At 45.3% G+C, this 20493-nt stretch overlaps 1 protein-coding gene across 7 annotated transcripts in view; it reads left to right on the top strand.

The window, feature by feature from the left end:
• The first annotated feature begins 5702 nt into the window (after positions 1–5702).
• Positions 5703–20493, top strand: part of FAT3 (FAT atypical cadherin 3) — a 687279-nt gene continuing 672488 nt past the window's right edge. For 4 of the 7 annotated variants that reach the window (XM_051850343.3, XM_089312010.1, XM_089312007.1 and 1 more), the window contains exon 1: positions 5703–6333. The gene's annotated coding sequence lies outside the window, so the exon portion shown is untranslated. The other 3 variants (XM_051850335.3, XM_089312004.1, XM_089311999.1) reach the window with 3 other exon arrangements.

Genomic DNA, 20493 nt, shown 5'->3' on the forward strand with positions numbered 1-20493 from the left:
TAGGTCTTGAACTGGCACCCATATGGGATACTGGCGCTTCAGGCCAGGGCGTTAACCCGCCACACCACAGCGCCAGCCTCACCACATATTTTTATTAGCCATATTTCCAGCACATAGCAAAGCAATGTCTATATAATATTTGAACCAAAGTGAATGATGGAATGAATAAAAAAATCCTATAGTCTAAAGACTATAGGATTGTGTTAAAAATTAATGTATGGAATTACATTTATTAGTCTCTGGGTAGCCATAGAGAAGGGGGAACAGTAGCCAAAGGCAGAGATGTAAAAAGAATTTCCCAATAGGCACAGTTTGCAGGTAGGACAACTAACCTGGTGAAAACTAAATGGTTGGGTGTGTCTTAGTTCAGTTGCAGTTGCAAAATAAGAGGGACCAGAATTGACCAGCCTTATGTCAGTAAAGTGGCAAAGAAGACCAGGTTAAAATACAAGTAATGAGGTACCAAGAATGGACAGGTGGGATAGGTGTGCACAGCACACACGAGGAATCCAGCAAGGAAAAGTCAGTCTGTTTTTTAGTATTACTATATAACTGCAATTTTTAAAACATCAGTGACAAAATATTCCTCCATAACAAGATCTTTTTGGGTCTAAGTTCCAAAAAAAATCATGCAGTTACTGTTGATTTTTAATTACACATGGGCAAATTCCAAATTAGCACATTTTAATTACTTACGCCTTAATAAACCTTGGAGTCTAAGTGGGAGTAATCCCAACAACTTCTAAATGTGCTCAACTACTACAGTGTTTGTTTTCATCATTAATTGTTTTCATCATTAATTCTTAAGCATTTTGAATTTTCCAAGTTTGTTTCACATATAGTTTGTGTTTCCAGTTCCTACAATACTAGATAGTCCTCTATCCAAACATTAGACTCAAGAAAGTAATGCTTGCACAATAACTAAACAGATAAGGGGATAGATTTGGAGACGTGGATTAAATTTTCTCCTGCACAAAATTTTGCTTAACCTGGTTTCTATGGAGGGACTTCAGAAGAACATGGAAACTACAGAAAATTCATGTCTTCTTTAAAAATGGCTCCATAGGTTTAATAAAAGGGGGTCTGTGACCCAAAACCCACACAGAACCACTGAGATGGAGTAAATGTAATGTCTTTTGCATATCCTACATTTACATGGTTTTATTATCCTACATTTACATGGTACCATAATACACAGAACAAAATGAAAAAAACATTTTCCATAAAAATATTTGAATTAAAAATATAGTCATATATGACATACATATTATGTGTGTTATTTCAGGGCAGCTGTTGCGGCACAGCAAGTTAAATCACCCTTTGGGATTCCTACATATCATACCCGTGTGCCTGAGACTGAGTCCTGCCTCTGCCTCAAATGCAGGTGCCTGGCTGAAGATGATGGCCCCTGGGTTCCTGCCACCCACTTGGAGGACCTGAACGAAGTTCTTGGCTCCTGGCTTAGGCATGAGCCAGCATGGCTGCCACAGTAGATGGGAGGTCTTTCCCTCTGTGTGTCTATGCCTCTCTGTTACTCTGCCTTTGAAATAAATAAGTCTTTTTTAAAAGTGAATGTGAAATCTAATGTTAGTAATGAAGAACAAGGAGCACATAAATAACTGTTCTCGTCCACAAGTGGGCCCTTTATATAAGTTCTGTGGGTTGTGTGGTATTAAATATCTGGAACATCATCATCTTGCTGTTATTTGAACAAAAGTTTAACTTTTAATAGCTACATAGATAATACAATGTAATCCTAGATCTAGAATTAAAATCATAGAATTTTACCATGGAAGTTATACTACTGGAGCCTGAACTTTTTTCTGACTTCTAGCAATTACTTTAAGCTTAGAAGATATAAAATAATTGCCTAAATGGCTAGTTTCTAAAAGAATTATAATAGCTAAAATTTTTGAACACATGATTTTATGAGTCATCTCATTTATTTTTACAATAATCTCTCAGAAATTTACCATTATAGGTTCTATATTACATAGGAAGGAACTAGGGCCCTGAGGAATTAGGTAACTTATCCTAGATAATGCAGCTTTCAAGTGGAAAGTAGATCGAGGTAGACTCTCTAGAACATGTCAACTAAAATACCACACTACAGTGACTCCCAGTAGTAACAGAATTGGACTTCATCTGTTTTATTAAAGAACTTTCCTACAATTGTATAAGAGTCACCTGGCCTTCAGTGAAATACTTCCAGGGAAGGAAGTAACCTTCCTCAACAGCCCATGCTGGTAACACATTCTTCTTTCAATAAAATGATTATTGAATGCTTATGGCAGGGTAACAACCAAACACTGCCTCAAGTGTCACTCTGGACAAGTTCTTCCCTGGTCACCAGTTCTAGGAACTCTGAATGGGATTAATGTGAACAGATTGAGGTAGAATATAGTTGGTTACAAGGAGATAACTCATATTTAATACACACACACATAAACATACATTCATATATGTGATCAATTCTATACATATAAATTATATGATCAATTCTATGCATATAAATTATATAGGTAGTTCATATGTATTATGACTAAAGGACATTTTGAAAAATCATTACTGGATGTAAATATTTCAAATTGATAGGTGTCTTAGTCTGGAATTGCCAACAACTACAGCATGATGCAAGGACTTACTGAAAATACTTTATTGAGGAGTGTGCTCCCAGGGAGGGATGGAACAGGGAAGTCTGGACAACCAGTACAAGGATGTGTTAGCAATCTGGCACTACTTTGGGAGAATGGCTGCTTCATTCATTATGCCAACCCAAGGCACCAGCATTTGGTGCAGCACCAGGATGCCCCTATCCTGCACTGGAGCTCCTGACTTCCTGGATCAATTCCTGATTGCTGCTTCCTGATAATGATCCTGTTGGGATGCAGTGGAGATAACTCAGGTGGTGGATCCCTTCTACCCATGTGGGAAACCTCAACTGATTTCCCAGTTTCCAGCTTTGGTCTGGCCCAGCCCTGACTGTAGTGGGCATTTAGGGGGTAAACCGGTGGATAGGAGATTCATTCTGTATCGCTGTCTCCTCCTGTTCCCCCCCCCCTTTTTTTTTTTTTTGCTCTCTCTCTCTCTGCCTTTCAAACTGATGAGAGAGAGAATCTGAGAAGCTAAGCTGGACGCACATTTTTACGATCCTCTGATTACAGAGAGAGGAGAGCAATTTATCCAAGCACTTTGTTTTCCATTGGTTGAGGACTTACCATGGAGTTTTACTCTCTCACACTTGTTCTAGTTCACACCAAAGCATCAACCAAGAAGCCTCTGGATGGGAGGCAAGATGCAAGAGAGGCCTGGAGCAAGGCACTGTTGATTACACTCATACAAAGCTTGTTGGAGCCCACTTAGAACTGGTGGTCTCTGCTATGGCTAAAAGGGACACGTAAGGAGCAGAGGGTGTGAAGGGGCACATGGGAGGTGTGATAAGGCAAGTGAATGATTTTATTATTGTGTGCAGTTGTTCATGTTTTGTCTTTTCTTGGGTGGACTTTTATGTCTTGTATATCATATTAATTGGGTCTAGCAGAAGATCCTCAAGCTTCCATTCATTCTATGAACGTTTATTGAATAATTACTTGTGTCCAGCATTAGAGGTTAGGAATGTAAACAAGAGAAACAGATTCTCTGCTGTCATAAAGCTATCAACTCTACCATCCATAGTACTGCTGCATAGTAGGCAGTTTTTAAATAAATAAAATGGACTTCTAATACGATCATGGTTATTAGCACAATGCCTATCTGTTACGACCAAAGGGATATCTCACTAGATAAACCACTCTGCTTTTCTTTGCAGGAAGTCTCTTACCCATGTGGCTGTAAATGCTCATGTCTGCCCTGGGAGTAGAGTCTGTTTGCTTTATTATCTATGCACTGCCGAGGGATGGGAGGCTGAAATCTGGACAGATTTTTGTACTTATCTGTAAGGCACCTCTGAGGCATAGGAGAACATTTAGGGGAACTGAAATCCAGGAGCATCAGCAGCGGCCACTCCTTCCCCTACTCACCTGGCAGCCTTCCCAGGCAGAAGGTGGAAGACGCTGTCTCACTGCCAACACTGCTTCCTTGAGCATCCCAGTGGCCAAACAACCACCAGCTGACTCTACCCCAAGTGCCTGGTTTCAGCAGCCAACTTGTTTCAGCACTCTCACAGAAGCACTCGGGTGGGAAATACATTGATTCATTAAAATCTGACGGAAAGTTAGCTGCATTGTGTCCGTCACATGGAACATGCCATACCGAGGACATGTTTATGTGGCAATAAACTTCTAATGCTTTAGAAAGCTGCTAACTGAACAAAAATGAAATCAGAATAAAATTATCCAAAGGACAACAGTTTGGAGAGCAGGTGTCAGTTTTTTTCTGGCCCTGTTAGTGGTTCCCTTCACTTCAGATCCATCTTCTGGCCTTCGTGACAATGAAGCCCTTGGTAACATCATGCTTATTACCCCCAAATTAGCTGATGTATGGGGAGCTGTCACTGCTCCTTAGTATTCCCATTAAACTCTCAGGGTGGAGTGACCAGAGCATGCTCGGTGCTTTATGGGGCAGTCAACGCACCGAGGCTGCTGGAGGCTTTCAAGGGAAACTTTCCACTGGCAGGGAGGGATGGGGGCCTTTGTGAAGCTGCATCCAGAGCAGAAGTCCTAGGTTGGGAGCCTGGAAGCCAGAAAGGTAAACTCACTGTGCTCTTCAAAGGGCTTGTTCTAGTGACTGAGCACAAAGCCCCTCATATCAACTTCTACTTTCCTTCCAAAAAGAGAATGTCACGGTGCGCCAAAAGGAGCGAGTTCCCCTGGGGACGAGATCTGCAGGCCTGGCACGCCTCTCCCTCCATGCCAATGGTAAGTGTTGAGGGAGAAACCGCCTGGGAGAGAGCATCCAAGGCAAAGCGCTGGCTTGCACGCCTGCTTTGGAGACAGATGTGAGTTGCCGCGTGGGTGCTGCAGGGGGGAAGGAGGGTGTCAAGTCTGCCTCTGTGCCAGGAGGGGAAGGCGGAAGTGCGAGGATACACAGACAGGGTGGGGTGGCGTGGGGTAGGGTGGGGGCATGAGGATGGGCCCAAGCTGCAGCAGCATAGGATGGGGACAGGGATGCGCACAGCGCGATCAAGGAGTCCCAGGACTTGCGTGGATGGTGAAGACAGACCGAAAGGTGGGCCTTGTAAGTCAAGCCCCAAACCAATCACCATGCCCCTTCAAAGTACCACTACTCCAAGTAGGAGGCTAAGGAGGGAAGAGGATGCACACCCTGTTAACCTCTTTTGTTTAATGCCTTCTGCCACAAGGTACTGGGAGGATACCAGGATCCAAGTATGTGTGGGGACTAGTAGCCTTGTGTGGGAAGCAAGAGGCACCCCACTTGATGATTTAATATCCACCCTACAAATTAGACTTTGGACCTCAGGTGCAACACGTTAACCTCGTGGCGCCTCAGTTTCCTCGTCTGTCCTAAGGGAGGAACACGTTCTCTGCCCGGGGCTGCGGCGTGAGCGAGCTCGGGGAAGCCGGCAGCACGCTCCTCCAGCAACAAGAAGGCACGCTGGTGCGATCCTCCGGCCCCGAGAGAGGGCTGCGGGGAGACTCGCGCTCTAAAATTAGCCCAGCTCCAGGCCCCGCGCCGGGAGCGCCCTCCCGCTCGCCGCGCCGCCCCCGCAGCCCCCTCCCGCCCGCCCCCGCTCCCCCGTGCGGCGCTCAGAGATCCCGAGTCATCCCCGACGCCGAGGCTTCTCTCCCCCTCGCCCCTTTCGCTCGCGGTTCGGGAGGAGGAGACAGCGAGGGAGAGCAAGAGGGGGAGACGAGAGAGAAAGAGAGAGAGAGAGAGAGTGGGGCTTGGCCGCGCGTCGGCGCCGGCTGCGATGGGGAGCCCCGAGCAGCTAGTCGGCGGCGTGCAGTAGCGGCGGCGGCGGCTCAGAGCAGACGCGGGAGCACGCTCTCCTCCCGGAAGGCTGCGCTGGGATCTGGATGCGGACTGGGATCTCGCGCCCCCGGCCCTCTCCTCCCGCGGCCGTTCTCCTCCTCCCGCCTCCGCCTGCCGATCTGCCGCGGCGGCGGCGGCGTCCCGAGCGCCTCTCTCCGCGATCCCAGTCCCGGGGAGCGCGCGCAGGCACTGCGGCGGAGGCGACCGTGTGGCCCGGCTCGCCCTAGGCGAGAGCACCTAGAGAGGAAGACCACGGGAGAAGCGCCAGGTGGAGCCGTGGATCGCCAGCTGAGGCAAGGGTGCGTGGGGGCTTGTTAGCGCGATTATTTAGCTGCCTGGTGCGCCGGCCGAAGCGCGCCTGCCCAAGCACAGCCCCAGCTCCAGGTGTAAATGGGCTGCGAGGTGGGTTCCGGGAAGCATGAGCCGGCACAGCGCGTGGGGGAAACTTTTCACCTTGTTAAGTTCCAGCTTCGGTACCGCCCGGAGCTGGGGGCCGCCGCCGCTACCAGCAGAAAGGGCGGGAGGCTCGGCCCTGCGGCAGGAGCCCAGAGGTTGACACGGAGAGTTGGCTAAGTTTGGAGCTGAGGATTTGGGGCGGGGGTGCAAGAGAGCTTGGAGGTGGAAGCACCCATCCCTGCAGGACGCCTCCCGGAACTCGGGCCACCCGCCCGCGGCAGGTGGATGAGAAGGTCTAGGCAAGGAGCCTGCTTGGGAGTCGGTGCTTGCCGGGCGCAGTGGGTATGTTCAGATATCAGTGGAAGCACTTGGGCGACGCGAAGGCGCAAGTTGGGTTGTCTCCGGGCACCGAGAGGAGTAGGGAGCCCCGTCTCCCCTTTAGGAAGGGGAGAAGGTTCCCACGCGGTCTGTGGTCCTTTCCCCGTGCCCGACTCCGTCCTCCAGCGGCCGTGGGCAGGGTGTGATGCATTGAGTTTGGCAGCGGCTCTCAGACTGGGGCGACAGCCGTTAGAGAGTGGTCAGGAGGAGAGGCTGTTCCTGCTGTCTTGACAGAGGGAAACGCAATGCTTTGGGAAAGGGCTTGTTTTTTGGCGGGCGTGCGGGATGGCTGCGGCTCTTTGAAAAGAAAGCAGCGTGGTCTGACCGTCCCGGAGGGTGCGAAGCAGCCTTCTCCATGTCGGGGTGGAAAGGCGAGGGCGCACTGGCTCCGCGCTCAGCGATCCTTCCCTGGGAGGCACTGGGTGCACCCCTAGCTGGGACCAGTGTGTGTGCAAGTCTAGGGTGTTGGAACCGGGTGAGGGGAGAGGTTGGGAGGGTCTCAGGAGCGCAGCGGAGGAGGTAGCTAAGGGGGGGTTGGACCGGCTTGGCTGTGCTCGGCGCGACTGGAGCGTGAGGATTCCGCCAGTGGGGGTCGCTGAGCTAAAGTGCATCTGGCCCCAGAGCCTGCGGGAAGTGGCGAGCCCGGGTATTTTTAGCAGTGCTGTGGTCTGAATTCTCCCCTCCGCTCTCTCGGACTTGGGTCGCGTGTGCTTTCCGAAATGGTTAAACATTAGCCACGATTAAGCTTCGCCGAAAGCAACTTTTATTCACTTTTTGCAGCACGCTCGTGGGCGGGGGTGAGCTGGAGGCAAGGAAGCGGGGGTGGCGGGAGTTTGGCTGCAAGCTAAGGGGCCACTTGTATAGCCTGCAAGGAGAGGCGGGGTGGGGGTGTTCCTCGGGTGTGTGCGCTAGCGGTGGCATCCTGAGGCTGCAGCTCGGCACAGGCTTGATGGGGGCAAGCCAGGCGGAGCAGGGGATGGGCAGCTTGTGTGTGCGCAGGGGAAGAGGCTGCGAGGAACCGGCGCCGTCCCCGGGGCTGGGGGAGGGTACGGACAGGAGAGGTTCCCCTGAGCGTGGGCGGCGGGTGGCCCTGGCCCGCGGGTGTCTGGCCAGCTGCGCGCGCCGACTAGACTCGGCTTCGCATTGGGCCAACCTGCAGCAGCCACTGCCGGAGGGAGGGAGAGACCGGGACAGTACTAATGATTCCAGAGAGTCTTTTCTCCTCCTCTCCCCTCCTCCCACTCCTCCCCGCCCCCAGACTCCGGCGCGTTTGTTTCCAAGTTGGATCCCACTTCCATTTACAAGTGTCAGACAAACCGCGCGAACCTCCCCCACTCGCCCGGGCCTCAGCCAGACGACCGAGGGCGCGCGGGAAGGGGGGAGGGGCGAGCTGTCTGGGTAGCGCCTAGTGCGATGCGACGCTCCCACGGGGGGCGACACTGGCTTGGGCTTCTCCGTGTGAGGCCCTGATGTTTAAAAGACACCCATGAGCGAACAAAACCCAAACCTCTCCTGGCCACTTGTCTTCCACCGCTTTTTCTCCTCGCCTCGGACATATTAATTTTCCGGGCCCGACGTTTGTCTTTTCAAAGGCGAGTCGGGGTGGTGGGAGGAAGGGGGCGGGGGGAGCGGGCCGACCAGTTCATCACGGTGGATTTGTGCTCCTGGCTTTGTTGCTAGGATTAGATTCTCTGGTTGCATCGGGGCCGAGTTAAAATAAATGCGAAAAAGACTGCAGAGGACTTTGCCCTGATCAAGGAGGCAGAGTCAGGTGGTGGAAGAGGGAAGCCCGCCATCTAGGAATTGAGGACCAAGACGCACGCCCGCCCGCATCCCGGTATCGATCAGAGAGCCCAGCGTTCGCCTCCTCAGGCTTGCGCAGAACAACTTTTCACGTTTATCGAACCGGTGCTAGCATGATCTTCTAGTGTGATTGGGGTGGTTTGAATAAAAGGAAGAGACAGGAGGGTGAAGAGAATGAAATTCTGCAGAATTCTAGAAATTGCACAGACGGAGCCGATTGCTTCTGCTTTTAAGTTCTGATTCCTAAATTGGAGCAGTTGAACAGTGAGAATAAAGAACAGCCGAGAAAAGGAGGGCGCCAAGAGACAAAGACCAAAAAAATGCATAATAACTTAAAGCGCTTTGATGTGCTTTCTATCTAATAGAGTTGGAATGGGGGAAGGGTTTTTTAAAAACATTTTTACAACAAGTAAAGTTGTCTTTTAAAATTAAACCGAATGCTGGCATTCAGTCATCATTCTCTGTTGTTGCCTGCTTGGAACTTAGAGTATGCAATATGCTGAGGCCAGTTTCTCTGGATGTGAAGTTCCCAGAACTGTCCAGTTATGATGTCTTCATAGCTGAACCACACCAAGAACTCCACGTGAAAGGCAGCTGGCTCAGATCAGAAATCGGTCAGCTGCTCCGTAGGTTCGTTTCTTGTCTGCAGGATTTTCATGACCAGTATCAGTTCACCAGTGACTGGCTATGAAGCTTTCTTTCTTTGTTTCAAATGTTATTCTGATCCTTGGCAGTCATTTTGGATATAGTATTAATAGTCAGAACCTAGTTTGTCTCTTCCATAGCAATTAAAGTTGTGCTGAGCTACCCAGAAATGAAATGAGTAGCAATAAACAGAGTGGATGCCCACTGACCTGTATAGTGTATGATTATTTTGCTAGCCCACAGCCTTATGTAAAACAGGGACTTTTCATGCAGCCCACATAACATTTTTGATGTGTCAGGTTGTGTTATCCCTGCTTGCTTCATACGCTGCAGAATGACCTACTCTAATTTAGCTGATGAATTACGTCAAATAGAAAGAAGTAGGCAATTACCAGTAAGGAGAGGGTGTTTAGTCATTACCAGCTGGTCTGAGGAGCATTCGCCATGGGTGGCTGTTGTGTGGTTATGCTACCTTAATAACTCACAACACAAAATGACCATATGACTTCATCTTTCTGGGTGTGGATCTGGGTATGACATGTCTGTGTATCTACATGTGTCCAGTTGACAGCAGTGTTGGCTTTTCCCTCCTGAGCAGGAAGGAAAATGGTAACAGTGGCCATGTTTGTTCCACTGTGGGTCATTCCCAGGTCTTTTGTTTCTGCAGAGCACAGAATAGGATCACCTGATGGGATCAGATGGGCCAGTCCATTTTGATTGATTTCCTTTGATTGCTTAGGAAGGACTATTGATGAATTGTTGTCTGCTGATTGTGACAAACAGCAGAGTTGGAATGAAAATTTTAAAAGAAAGAAATCTGACGACAGACATGGAAGACTTGTGTCCTGGCTCATTCCTTCCTGAAGATAGGCAAGCCTCCTATTCCCACAGATTTACATAGCCTGAAAGGTATTAAAGAAACATAGCTCCTGTATAGCTTACTCACCTTATCGGTAAGGTGTTCTGCAATGCAATTTTTTGTTTTAATTTTATTTGAGATGTAGAATTACAGGCTGAGAGGGAGAGACAGAAAGGTCTTCCTTCCATTGATCTGAAGCCAGGAGCCAGGTGCTTCTTCCCAGTCTCCCATGTGGGTGCAGGGACCCAAGGGCTTGGACCATCATCTGCTGCTTTCCCAGGCCACAGCAGAGAGCTGGATTGGAAGAAGAGCAGCCGGGACTAGAACTGGTGCCCATATGGGATGCCTGTGCCACAGTTGGAAGATTAACCTGCACCACGGCGCAGGCCCTTCTGCAATGTTAATTTTGATCTCTAATTGCTGAGTATGTAATTAGCAGAATTTTCCTACACAATTGTGAGGATTGCATCTGTATTTTATAGCCTGGCTTTTGAGGATTACCAGAGGGTGATACCTTCCTCTGGGAAAACTCTGGAAGTAACTATCTTGTCTGTGTGTTGGTCAATTTGATTCTATAGGCTTGTCAAATTTATTTGTTCTTCTGTTACTTGCAGAGTAGCTACACATTCAGTATGATTTTCCCCTTGTATTTGTTTTAATTATTTATTTGTTTATTTTGACAGAGTTAGAGACAGAAAGGTCTTCCTTCCATTGGTTCACCCTCCAAATGGCCAGGAGCCAGGTGCTTCTTCCTGGTCTCCCATGTGGATGCAGGACCCAAGGACTTGGGCCATCCTCCGTTGCCTTCCTGGGCCACAGCAGAGAGCTGGACTGGAAGAGGAGCAACTGGGACAGAATCCGGCGCCCCAACTGGGACTAAAACCTGAGTGCTGGGGCCGCAGGCAGAGGATTACCCTAGTGAGCCCCAGTGTAGGCCCTACCCTTGTATTTTTAACATTGTTTTGCCTTCCACAAATTTCTTTCCAAGAATAATTTTAGGATAGCTTATCTTTTATGAATTTCAGCTCAATGCCACGCATCAGATTTATTGAACATTTTTGACACATGGCTAGTGGCTTTGAGCCAGTTTCTGGCCAACCAAAATAAGCTATCAGTTATATCTAACAGTGACAGATTACCCATTTTGGTAGTTCAAATTGGAGTAGCATTTCCAGGTTAATCTTTACCTCAACCTATTTTATGATTGAGGTTTTTGTTTTTTCCCTGTTAAGTGGGAGGGATGAACATTTGAGAATGGGGGATAGATCATTGGCCTAGCCTGTTAAAAGGCTGGTTAGGACTCACACATTCCACATTCCTGGGTTCCATACCTGACTTTGTTCCCACATCCAGCTTCCTGCTAATGAGTATCCAGGGTGAAAGTAGATGAAGACTCAAGTAGTTGGGTTCCCGCTGTGCACCTGGGAGTTCCTACTCCTGACGCAGCAAGAGGTGGTGTTGAGGGCATTGAGTGAACCAGTGGATGTCTGCCTGTTCTCTTTGCATGTCTGCCCCTCTGCCTCCTGGGATTAAAAAAAAAATTAAGAATGAATGTACTAACATGATCAGAATATTTTAGTACTTAATACTCAAGTTCTTTATACAAGCAAAGTGTTACTTGTTTCACTGGGAAGATACATGTCAATGTGGAGACTCCAGGGGAAGTCTGGGAGTTGCTGGACAGCGCGTTGTGGGGATGTTGCCTTCCTAGGGCAGAAAATTCATACAGGTGACCTGAAAAGGATCCTTGAGAAAACTGTTGTATTACTCCTCAGTATGCTTTCAGTTTCAATTCTGTGAATCATAGACCCTGTTTAATTAAAATTTCCTTAACTCTTAAACATGTCTTTAAATTGCCACTTTTTTCCAAATTAAAAAAAATTGATTTATTTGAAAGGCAGAAAAAGATCATCCATCTGCTGGTTCACTCCACAGATGGCCACAACTGCCAGATCTGGCCTAGGACTAAGCCAGGAGCCAGGAACTCTCCATCCTGGTCTCTATAGGTGGCAGAGGCCCAAGGACTTGGGCCATCTTCCATTGCCTTCCTGGGCACTTTAACAGGAAGCTGGATCAGAAGTGGACCAGATTGGATACTGATACCACAAGCATCAGCTTAACTTGCTGTACCACAATGCCAGCACCCCACATGGAATTCAAGGTCATTTCTCTCTCACTAAATGTTCATTTCTTTTGAAGTTCACTTCACAACTATTTGCTGAGTCAGTTTGTCTTTTACAAGGCAGTAAGCAGGATTCAAAGTGAAATATATCCATTGCTATTGTGCATTTATTGTTTTGCTGGGGTGATGGGGGGTACCCAGGTGTGTACTGCAGAAAACAGATGGAAGTATTTATTTATGATAGAACAATGTCTCTGAGCAGAGAGAGAAGAATAGGAGCTACAGCAAAGTTTTAGGAGGAGTCTAAACTGATTATGACCCAGTTTAATAGTTCTTAGGGAATCTTTAATGTTAAGACATACAATTCATTCTTTCATTTCTTTAGAGACTCAGAACACTCACTTTTGGTTGAGTGTATTCACAAGACAGGCCACATTTGATGTTGATGTAATTCAGTGGTTTCAGAAGGCTGTAGAATTTCAGACTCTTATTTCATTATCTTGTTCTCCAAACCCCCAGTTCAAACAGGGCTTTTAGGCTTTGTGACTATGTCTGGGAGCCTGCGTGCAGGTGCATCTGGTGGATTCTTAGTTCTTTGCCTTCCTATGCTTGATGCTTACTTACGAATCTCAAGGTGAGCTTTGTCATATATTCTGAGGTGTTCCGTCCTTTCAGAATGTAGTACTTAGATCTGTTGCTTGTTTTAAAACATGAAGATAGTCAAGTAAATGGTGTACCAAGTAATGGTAGCCTTCAGCCTGTGGATAAAAGGGCTAGAATTTTTACCTTGAATATTCACCATGACTTGTTTGTTTTTGCTTTGCAGGGCAATTGCAAATAATATTTTAGTTATCCTTTTTTTTGAGGTGTTGGAGAAAAGCATACCTCTTGAATGAGGTACAGATATGAAAGGATAATAAAGTGCAGTTGTAACTTCAGGATTTCAATTACATTGAATTCCCAACAATGATAAAAATCAAGACTTCCAGTACCATGGAAGGCTAAAAAGAAAGCACTTTCAGCAGCCACTAATGTCTCACATTTTGAAATAAACTAAATTATTAATATTTCTAAATATCACTGAACATCACTTATTTGTAAACATCTGAAAGCATGCCAAGTCATACAGATTAAAGCTAGTGACAAGTGTGCTTAATGCTAGTGTAAATGTCAGGTATTTTCTATTGTATGAACCCTGTGTGTGCATGTGGGTTAGCTTTAAAAGCAGAATGAGGCTATATCTTAGGAAGAGGAGTGGATTGATCTTTTCTGAAATGAGAGCATCTATTAAACATTCTGTTGTCTCAAAGTCTTAAGTAGGTGATGAATATTTTGGACATGTGAAGTCTATTTTTAAATCTGGCTTGAAATTATCAGTTTGGCTCTGAGTGACTAAATGATGGCAGTTGCTGTGAGGGGTTGAGAGTTGTGTTGTGTGATTCACGTGGCATGGTCCCATGCCTGGCTGGGTTTTGTAGCTATGGTTTTGTCAGATTGGCTTAGCTGTAGAAACACCTCACTGCAAAGAAATGTACACATGAAAGTGGGCCAATTGCAGACGCCTTTAACATTGCTCCTGTTGTGGATGGAGTAGAGGTGAATCTTTCCCAAACTTAACATAATGTTTGAGAATAACAGTTTCAATCAGATGAGTCAGAATTCAGAAGTGTGTGGTAATCTCCCTTGAGAATTTGGTACCTATCTGATAGGACTGTAAAGGCATTTCAGAATGTCAATTAAATGGAAAAATATGCCTGGAATTGAATATAATTAAGAAATGTTGAAGCCTGGTGTCTACATATGCAGACACTGTGTAAGATGGTTTAATTAGTGAACATGGATTGGGATTTATTGACAGAAGTTTTCTTTCTCATGGCGTGTTTCACTCATTAAAAGCTCATAATGTCTTGGATTGTTTTAGTTGTTGGAACTTGACCGTTTGCCATTTTGTGCTTCTTGACTTCAGCACTGTGTGCTTTTAAAATTTTTTTTTTCTTTGCTCTGGGACAGAGTAGGATGATGTTTTCTTCTGTTTCATAGCTATTCCCATGGAGCGAATGCATGGTTTCAGTACTTTGTATTTCCCAATCCTTGTTTTGCAGAAGTACTAATATTATAGTGAAATTTATGCTCTAGCAATCTAGAAGTAATTTGTGAGTAATTTCATCTTTAAAACTGGTTTTATATTTACCTGATGACATAATTTATGCTTAAATTCACATTTCTCTGAATCCTGTATAGTTTTGTGGTTGGTGGTTTCGCATACAAATCTTTTTAATTCTTGATTGTTGGGTTGAAAAAGTTTCCAATAATACAGAAGATTGGAAAATTCTTTCTTAATATCCCTGTTGTGGGATATATTTCTTTTTAACTGCATTTTAGATTATAAGTGCTTGAAAGTACTGCAATTAGTAGAAATAACTTGGGAATGTTGACAGGTGAGGAAGAGAGAAACATGGTTCACTGACTCCTTAAGGATTTGTCAGAACCTGTTTACAATTTAAATTTGGGCTGTCTCCCATACTGGTATTAATTTGAATAGCTGGTTTTATAAGATTCCTCAGTTCCTCATCTTCATAGGTATGGTCTCTAGCTAGGAGCTGTTTAAAGTAATCTAGCATTCCATCTTTCCTGTAGACACAGCAGATCATTCACAGTCTGGTTAAACTAAGTACACATTACATTGTTAGCCTCTAAAAGCATTTGCTGGGCTCTTCAAGTCCATGCTGTCGGCAAAAGTGTATTGAGTGCTCTTACTACCTTGGACTAATTTTTGCCTATGGTATATTAAATGTTGCTTGACCCTGCAAAAGCTAACTTTTTCAGCTGGATGGTATTTTCTTAAATAGGCATAAAGGAGATCATAATGTGTGTGTGGTGTGAAATCACTAACACGGTGAATGAAGTCATTGCATCTGCTTGGAAGTCCCTGGATTAACAAAAGACAGGAAAACCTTACATTTAGATTCACGAGACAACTACTCTGAGGAAATTGGACAATCTAGGTAATTGAGCAGGAAATGGAAAATAAAAACATGTTGCCAGATCAATTTCCTAGATCTTGAATTACCAATAATTAGATAATTTTTTCACATGGAAGTGTAGATACTATATGTGTAATTACTTGCATTACTTTATTCCCAAATTGTATTCAGCAGTGCATGCATTCTATTCAGTTTGCACTTTATATATTTTTGTTACATAGGTAGAATTAATAACATACTATACCTCCTCTCCAAAGAGATGGGGAAATTCAGGTATTTTAGGAGATTAACCACTTTCATATAGCTCATCAATGGTTATTATGATTATTAAAGTGAGTAAGCTGGGGCTGGCACTGTGGCATAGTAGGTTAAGCCTCCACTGGCAGAGCTGGCATGACACAGCGGCTCAAGTTTGTGTCTTAACTGCTCCACTTCTGATTCAGCTCCCTGCTGATGTGCCTGGGAAGACAGTGGAAGATGGCTTAAGTGCTTGGGCCTCTGCACCCCTGTGAGAGACCTAGAGGAAGCTCCTGGCTTCAGACCTGCACAGCTCCAGCCATTGCAGCCATTTGGGGAGAGAAACAGTAGATGGAAGACCTGTGTCTCTCCCTCTCTATAACTCTGCCTTTCTAATAAATAATTAAATATTTCTTTAAGAGCAATCTAGGCTTATTCACTTTTTAAAACTATATATATATAATCATGTGATAGGAAAGGTTTATTGTCAGATGGGGGAAGCCTGAGAGGCGAGGGCAAGAGAGAGATCAGGAGAGAGGGCACCTGTGTTGAAAGCAGGTCCTGTTATACTTTTGCAAGGGGTAGGGAAATAGCAAATTCCATTAGGGTTGGGGTGGAGCTGACACCTGTCGTTGGGCCATGGGGTCACCTGGCTTCTAGCAATGGTGGTTGAGGGGCTAGAGCCTAGGATGGTGTTGCGGTGTAGATCACGCCATAGATAAGACTGCAGCATTTTACTAATATTCCCCCACTTTTCTTTTTTATAAAGAAAGTGTTGTATGGGATTCCATCAATCCCAAAAGTCCAGGAGGGGTGGAGGGACAAAGATCTATCTTTAAAGCTACTTCCTACTGACTTGGGGGCGATCACTCAAACTACAATCTCCTGGGTGGGGAGACGAGTATATCCCTGTATTCCATTACCTAGCTGGCCTGCGAGGAGAGCTGGCCAGGTAAAGGCAGGTGGCATCTCTAACAGGAAATTTCAGTTCTGCTTATAATATTGCTTGACCCTACTTGGCAATCCTCTCATCAGTGGTGGTTACTTTGGAAGCTGGGCCGAGTGAAGGGCTTTTCAACTTAGAGCGAACAAGATCTGTGGCTCTGTCCTGGGACCCTTCAACTCCAGAAGGGCAGTTCTGTTTCCAGTGAACCAACTCTTGGCTGGCAGAACGGCCAGGGCTCTTCATAATCTGACTTCTGCTGAAGCCCTGGCTTCCCACATCGAAAACCAATGCAGTGGACTGGCCTGTTGGGTCTCCTGGATGGCAGATCACTGTGTAAAGCAGCCATTAATTGGCCTGCCATCTATCTTTACATACCTCTGATGCCTGGTTTTCTCTTCCTCTGGTTTGTGTTAAAGCAGACCAGAGGAAACCTTTAGGAGGATGCAAGTCAAGGGGGTGATCAAGTCCCATTTCTTAATCTTTGGTGACCCAAACCAGAAGTCTACAGTCACAGGTATAATCTGATAGTGGTTTTTCTCTGAGTTAGTGCCATTGAGAAAAGCTTTCTCTGCCTTTGTTTGGTCTGAAAGATTCTGCTTGTTTACTTTGCCCATGGCGAAGTAAATCTAGGCGTGAAATAATTTAAGCTTTCATCTTGGTTATGCTATTACTATAGAAAAATGTTAGCTATCACTTTTATAAAGCCTAAAGATCAAATTGTACATCCTGGAGAGTCCTTCAGTATAGAGCCATTTCCCACCTCGAAGAGAATAGAGAAATGAGGGAATAAGTCGGGCTTAGAGTAGAGTAATGAGGGAGCCAGTCAGGCTTCTCATATTGATTATTGACAACAGCAATATCAAATGAAAACATAGTAAGCAATTTTAACTGTTAAATAACAACTTATGAGAACATTTACTAGAAGGTCCAATGCCTTCTATAAATTTTAAGACAACACATGTATTTGGAAATGTCTCAGATATCTAACAGTGTAACCTGTTTGACCAACAAACTCAAACACAAACATGTAAATGACTTAAACATTTTTAGTTTTTCTACAAATTTAAAACATTGGATACAGAGATTCAGGTCACATGAACCAAAATGTATCTTTGATTAATTTTAGCAGTTTAAATTTATGAGCAATATTTTATCTATAAGCCAGTTAAAATGGTTCTCAAATTTTCCCATGTAGATGTACAATATGTGTACATGTGTGACATAACACACAAGATAGAATGATAAAGCAGTTTCAGTAATAGCTTCTTAAAATTTTTAACTGTTTTTAAAATTACCAATTGATTCGAATTACTTTCTGCTATTAGTAACCTCGATTAACCATACTTTCAGTTGGAACCTGTAGTGCCTTATTGGCTTTATCTGCTTACAGAGCCATCTCAAAGTACTGAATACAATAGAAGTCACCGGAAAAAATTCTTCAGAACCTATAAGAAGACACAGTTAAACACAGAACCAACAGTGTTTTAGCTGTACGAGCAGTCGATCTAATTTTTAGCGTTTGGTGGATAACAAACTGTGGATGACAAAAGACTTTCAATAGCCATGTTTTAAAATTATAAACTCGTTAACCAACAAAAAGAGGCATTTGCTTATTTCACATAGTATTTTGAAAGCACCTGTAGGATTTTATAAAACATTTAACCTTTTTAGGCCTCTGGCCCTTTCTCATTGAGATAACCATCATGTCTGATAACAACACAAGATCATTAGACTTTTTAAACTTTTGCACACTTGTATCAGTAGCATTTATCATAACAAAATGCTCAGGCAGCTGCCGGACAGGTCCCAAGGGTGACCATGGGCTAGGGGCCGATGTGCCAGGGACAGGAAGTCCACTGGAGATTGTTCACCATTATGTTAGGTTTAACGGGAGAGGCCATCCACCAGAGCAGGTTGGCAAGCCTCCAGAGATTCCTGAGGAGGAGAATCTGATAGGTGATAGAATAAAGGGCAATTAGAGAAAATGCAATATATCTGAAATAGTAATTAACCTGGTAAGCCTGTTGAGTTGAAGGGCCAGTAGTCTTGATCATTCTTTCACATAGGCTGGGAGAGAGATATATCTCAGGGTAATGTGAACACTGCTGGGTAGAGGGCTTTAGGGCCCTCTTGGTGCAGGGTGGGAGAGATGCCACGGTGGCTAGGTTAGGGGGGAGGTTTAGGAAAAGAGAGGCAGTTTTAGATTTGGCTGTTAACTCAGAGCTAATGACAAAATATCTAGGAAATGCTCCCTAATGGGACTAGTCTCTAGGCATTGAGGAGACCTGGTGAGTTCAGCTTGATGTTCAGTTACAAAGTGGGGACAAAACCCATCAAAAGATCTGATTATCCTGTCTGGCTTGCTCATAAAAGAGCCATCTAAAGGGTGGGATAGGTGACTTGAGAGCTCAGGAGGATGGACTGCAGCTTCCTTGCTATTCTTACGGTAAAATTAGGACAGGAAGGGGAGGGGCAAGGGATGATGGCATGGAGAGGGCCCACTCCCAAGCTTGCCTTTGCCTCTCTGAGAGGAGAGTGTTCGGATCATAGGTAAGGCAGGGGGAATAGGCTTTGGACAAGGGCTGGTTCTGAGATAAGGTTGAAATTCCTGGGCAGGAGGGGGACGAACAGTGAGACAGTGAGAGTCAGAACTGTGAACATAGAAGAAAGGGGTTTGGCTTTTTAGGGAGAGCTTTGGAAGTTAAGAGAACTTGAGCCAGAGAAGGTTTAGAGCTGGGGTAGGAGAAAGCGTAGACAAAGGAGATTTTCCTCCACTTTCCTGAACACTCAGAGAAGTGATAAAGTTCTTGAATAGTGTTAGGGTCAAACATGGACTGGTTGTTGAGGGAGGAGACAACAGAGGAGGGATGGGTGGAATGCTGGATGGAGAAGTTCCCCTGGTGACCCGTGGAGTCAGACTGGTGGATATGGGGTATCCCCAAGGTCATGGCTGATGGGGAGGGTACTGGAACAGAGTGGGGGTTGTCACCCACGTACCCAACAGAGCCCAAGGCATAGAGCCAGTGGAAAGGCAGAAGGCCCTTGGAAGGCATAAAGCCCATGGGAGTTTGTGGTGCCTGTACCAGGACTTCAAGATGAAGCAGAGTGGAACCACAACCCATGGTAGAGGTTGCTGTGAGAGAATTCCCCGTTCCCCATCTTACCTCAAGATTTTGAATGGCTGATTTGTGGATGAAGATCACAGAGCATTTAGTGGCATGGAAGGAGGTCTGAGGATGTGTTTTGTGGTTGGCATAAATCTAGGACCCCAGAGCAGCTCAGATCCCAAGGAGAGAGCAAGATCAATGGAAGAGCCTGGATCTAAGTCACGGCACCAATGTAAGGCACCACAGAACACACCAAACACCAGAGATAGAGGAAAGGTTTATTGGCAGGGGTGGAGGGGAGGAAAGGGCGAGAGGGTAAGAGAGAGATCAGGAGAGAGGGGCAAAAGATATATTTTTAAATGTTGAGATTAGATCATATTTTTCAGAGCAAATAACAGTCATTCAATGAGGGGAACATACACTAAGCAGGTTGGTGACAAAATCTTTTATAAATAGTATTCTTAATTTCTGTCTTATGTGGTTTTTTTATGTTGAATCTCTTGAAGTGAGACAAGACTTATGCATTTTGAACGTGCATTTTTCTTTCAAGTTTATGATAAAAGAGTTTGATGTTCTCCCTCAATATACAACTTGAAGCTACCTCGGAGGGAAACCTGAGAGAGAAAACATTAGAGTTGGAGAAGACTGAAATGTCCACATCTTTTATGGAGAAGTTGGAGACGTGTTAAGGTTTAAGAATTTCCAGAGAGTTGGGCCAGGCTAGTTCAACCCAGAAATATACCTCTGACAATAGCAGTCCTTCGGTGAAGATACTAAATACTCAGCCCTGTTCAGTCTCTGGAGCATCCTGAGAAGCAATTTCAATTTTAGGGCTTCTTGCCTCCCAGGCTGCCTCCTGCCTTTTGTTCTCCTGGTGCTTGTTAGTCTCTCTATGGCTCCCCACCCTCCCTAGCTCCTGTTGTCAGTGGTGGGAACCCTGTATCACTTTGAATACTTTAAACCTTACCTGTTAGGTTGCTTCTTCATCCTCTGCACCCTGGTACTCACAACAGTTTGTATTACTATCACAATACCATTACTATGTACCTTTTAATAGAATTACTTGTGAGTGTAGCTTTCCTTCA

Source organism: Oryctolagus cuniculus, chromosome 1 (assembly GCF_051225735.1).
Source record: "Oryctolagus cuniculus isolate XC-2025 breed Fujian yellow rabbit chromosome 1, ASM5122573v1, whole genome shotgun sequence".
NCBI classification, from domain to species: domain Eukaryota; kingdom Metazoa; phylum Chordata; class Mammalia; order Lagomorpha; family Leporidae; genus Oryctolagus; species Oryctolagus cuniculus.